The sequence below is a fragment of the Macadamia integrifolia genome, unplaced genomic scaffold (assembly GCF_013358625.1).
Source record: "Macadamia integrifolia cultivar HAES 741 unplaced genomic scaffold, SCU_Mint_v3 scaffold_252A, whole genome shotgun sequence".
Lineage (NCBI taxonomy): Eukaryota > Viridiplantae > Streptophyta > Magnoliopsida > Proteales > Proteaceae > Macadamia > Macadamia integrifolia.
In genome coordinates, this window is record NW_024870656.1 from 40,144 (window position 1) to 44,657 (window position 4,514).

At 35.9% G+C, this 4,514-nt stretch overlaps 1 non-coding gene across 1 annotated transcript; it reads right to left on the bottom strand.

Moving 5' to 3' along the window:
• Nucleotides 1-1,032: 1,032 nt before the first annotated feature.
• LOC122071533 lies at nucleotides 1,033-1,138 on the bottom strand. Its single transcript, XR_006138202.1, has one exon. It is a non-coding gene; the product is annotated as a small nucleolar RNA R71 (small nucleolar RNA).
• Nucleotides 1,139-4,514: the final 3,376 nt, after the last annotated feature.

Below are 4,514 nucleotides of genomic sequence, written 5' to 3' on the forward strand. Positions count from 1 at the left end.
CTGATCCATACGCTTGCGGTTACATTTTAAATCTCAATAGTGGCTTACATATTTAAATTCTCAGATAAAGAATGGTTAGGACATTATTTTAGATACATATGTTTAGAACGATAGTTAGTATTATATTACAATCATTAATTAGTCCACTTTCGCATTATTAAAAAAAACCAAAAATAAAGTGACTGTTCTCCCTGTGTTTGACTCGTAGCTACACTAATCCGTACATTTGTGGTTGCATTTTAAATCCTAATAAGTTTTTTGTGCCGTTGTGGAGGAGACAGTTCCATCTTATTTTTCACTTTTTTTGATAAATCGGGGTGTTTTGTTTGCTTTATTTTGTTTTTCTTTTTCTTCCATTTAATTCCGGAGAAGAACAACTTACAATAATAGTTGTATCGGTGGAGGTCGCCAAGTCTCACAGTATGATAAAGACAGGTTTCGCCCTGTAGCAATACCTCAGGAATTGACCTAGCAACCCCGAATCCCTGCAGATAAACTCTCAAAAAAAAACTTTTTCTTTCCATTCTTTTGTGCTTGGATTACTCTAGTTGTGGATAGTTTTCTGTTACATGAGTGTTAGGTGGGTATATAATAATAAGAATCGATTAGAAAGAAGAGATCCAACAAGTAGTGACCATATACGTTTGCTATCTTTAAAACCTTTCAATATGGGAGACCAATAACACCCTCCACCTAAATCTCAGAAAGATAGGTTCTACCCTACTAGAACATCCCAACCTTCCTGCATTATTCTACCATAAGTCCAGGGCAATAATTTTGAGCTCAAATCCTGACTTCCATGGGCTGACCTTTGAGGATGCATACCTATTTCTAAAGGAATTTGAAGAGGTATGTGTTCTAATTAAGATCCAACAGCTTTCTGATGATGTTGTTAAGCTTAGGTTCATCACTTTTGCATTAAAATACTAAGATAAGAAGTGGTTATATGGGTTACCCACAAATTTCATAACCATATGGGAGAAATTTACAATTTCCTTCCTCAAGAAGTTTTTCTCAACTCACAAGACCAATAAGATTAGAAGTGATATCCTTCAGTTTAGGCAAAAACCTAGTGAGTCTTTTTCAAACTTATAGAGAGATTCAAAGATCTATTCTAAGAATGCCCTCACCATGGCTTAGACTTACGGCGTTTATATCAAATAATTTACGAGGATATTGATTACCAAACTAAACAAATGATAGAGTCTATATGCCATAAGGATTCACATCCTTTACGGATGAAGGAAAGTCATGGGAATTCTTACTTGACTTAATTGACAAAAACCGTGAGTGAGAATCAACCTAAGAGAGTGAAAGAACAATAGGAGCTAAATGATATTTTTTGGATGGGATAGTAGCCAAGGAAGCCCATTTGGATAGTCTAATCAAGAGGATTGAGGCTATTGTTCCTAGAGAACCATCATCAATTAATTTGGTTAAGATTTGTGCTTGGTGTTAGTCCCTTAGACATGTCATAGAAGAATGGCCCAACACCTTTAGGGGCACTTCCAATGAAAGTTTGAATGCCTTATATCATAATAATTCATATATTAGTACTTATAATTCAGGATGGAGAAATCATCCAAATTTCTCCTGAAACTAGAGCAACCAAGCAGGGCCTTCCAATTTTCATAATCAAGATCAACCTGTACCCTAAAGGCCTCCCTTTACACAACAATCTTTTTCCCAAAATACTTTTCCTATTCCAAATGTAGGACTTCATGTTAGTTTTCCTAGGGCCCATCTCCTATCATCTTCTCAGCAACCCCCTAGGTTTACCAACACTGGGGAGGCAAGTAGAATAAGTGACTTAGAAAAAATATGACCCTCCTCATGACAAGCTATCAAAATCTTATGAGAGAACTCATCCAAGTTACCTCAATTATGTGTGAGAGGGAGAAGGAAACTTTACCCAGTTAACCAGAGCCTAACCCTAGGCATCATTAGCCTGTTAGTTCACAAGCACTAACTAATGCACCACTGAATATAGTACAAGGCCAGACCCAACAAGGGCCCTCCAACCAATGTAATATTGTTTATGCCCTTAAGAGTGGTAGAGAGTACCAACAGAGTGTTCCTAACTTTCTCATCCATTACTCCTGTTAACTCTCCTTCAGTTGAGGACACAAATATGCCTCTTGTTTTAGGTTCATCTGATGAACCTAAAGATTCTTTTGAAACTAAAGATGATTTGGTTAAGGAAGTAAAAAAAATGATTCTTTTAAAAAAGGGCAAATCCCTAATAGTCCTTATGTTCCTCCTATACCATTTCCTAATCGCTTGGTAAACAAAAAGAAGACTGCTTCCATAGAAGAAATTTTAGAAGTCTTTAAAAAGGTAGAAGTGAACATCCCTCTTTTGGATGCCATATCCCAGATCCCCACCTTTGCAAAGGTCCTAAAAGATTTGTGTACTGACAAATATATCACTAGTGTGCCCAAAAATGCGTTCTTGGCAAGTAACATTAGTTTCATAATTACTCAGCCTATAGTAGCCAAGTATAAGGATCCAGGGAGTCCTACCATAGCTTGTGTCATAGGTAACACTTACATTGAGCATACTTTACTTGACATTGGCACAAGTGTGAGTCTTTTGCCTTACCATGTGTACAAGCAACTAGGATTGGGAGAATTGAAAACCACTGGAACTACTCTTTAGTTTGCAGATAGGTCTGTTAAGATTTCCAAAGGGATGATTGATGATGTCTTACTAAAGGTGAGAGAATTTATTTTTCCTATTGATTTTATTGTATTAGATACCAAACCCTTCTCAACCAAGGATGAGATCCCAATAATTATAGGAAGATCATTCTTAGCTACCAGTAATATCTTAATCAATTACCAAAATGGTTTCCTAAGGTTCTCTTTTGGCAATCAAGTTGTTGAGTTTAACATGTTTAGAATAGGCAAGCAACCACATATGAAAGAAGAGATCAATATGCATGAGGATTTTCTAAATTTTTCTGATGATTTAATTACCAACTTTGATATTGATTTTGATTCAGAATTCCAAGAGTGCATGGATGAGTTGAATAATGATAGTAAAAATTTATTTTCTAAAGTCTTGAGTCTTTACACACTTGTGGAGCCCTTAGGACCCCTTTCCAATTCCATTCCCAAACCTTCCATCGTTGAGCCTCCTAAACTAGATCTGAAGGAGCTGCCATCTAATTTGAGGTATGCTTTCCTCGGGCCTGACCAAACTCTTATTGTAATAATTTCTCCAAATTTAACTTCTAGCTAGGAAGAAGAGTTACTTAAAGTGTTAAAAGACAATAACGAAGCCCTAGGTTGGACCATGATTGATATCAAGAGTATAAGTCCTTCTATTGTGCAATTTCATATACATCTTATGGAGGATTCCAAACTATCCACGGAACTTCAAAGAAGAGCTTACCTTGTGATGATGGAAGCCATTAAGAAATAGATCCTAAAGTTCTTGGGTCAGGGAATAATTTATCCTATTTCTGATAGCCAATTGGTAAGCCTAGTTCATGTAGTGCCTAAGAAGTCTGGTGTTACTGTAGTTTTCAGTGCTAATAACGAATTGATTCCAACCTGTGTTCAATCAGGGTGGAGAGTGTGCATGACTATAGGAAACTTAATGTGGCAACCTGGAATGACCATTTCCCAGTGCCATTCATTGACCAGATGTTAGAGAGGTTAGCGAAATATAAATATTGTTATTTTCTTGATGGATATTCCAGCCATAACTAGATCCCAATTGCTTTAAAGGACCAACATAAGACCACTTTTATATGCCCATATGAAACATTTGCTTACAGGTATATATCCTTTAGGTTTTGTAATACTCTTGCTATGTTCTAACGATGCATGATGAGCATCTTATCTGACATGGTTAAAAAATTCTTAGAAGTATTTATAGATGACTTTTCAATTCATGAGACTTCTTATTCTGAATGTCTTCACCATCTTTCCCTAGTTTTGAAAAGGTGCATATATAAGAATTTAGTTTTGAATTGGGAGAAATGCCATTTTATGGTTAAATCTGGGATTGTTTTAGGTCATGTAATATCCAATGAGGGAATTAAGGTAGATAGAGCCAAAGTGGATTTTATTGATAATTTTCCACCTCCTCAATCTTTTAAGGATGTTCAGTCTTTTCTAGGGCATACGGGCTTCTATAGAAGGTTTATTAAGAATTTTAGTCAGTTAGTCCGACTTCTCACTTCATTATTTGCCAAAGATTAAACTTTTGAGTTTTCTAAAGAATGCCTAGAATCCTTTGAGCAACTTAAGAAGGAGTTAATCTATGCACCCATTGTTTAACCACCTATTTGGATTAAACCTTTTGAACTGATGTGTGATGCTTCTGATTTGTTCATAGGAGTGGTTTTGGGACAAATGATTAATAAGCTACCCACTATCATTTACTATGCTAGTAGGACCCTAAATAATGCACAACTCAACTATACTACTACTGAAAAAGAATTTTTAGTTGTTATGTTTGCATTAGAAAAGTTTTAGTCTTACTTAGTTAGGTCACATGTGGTG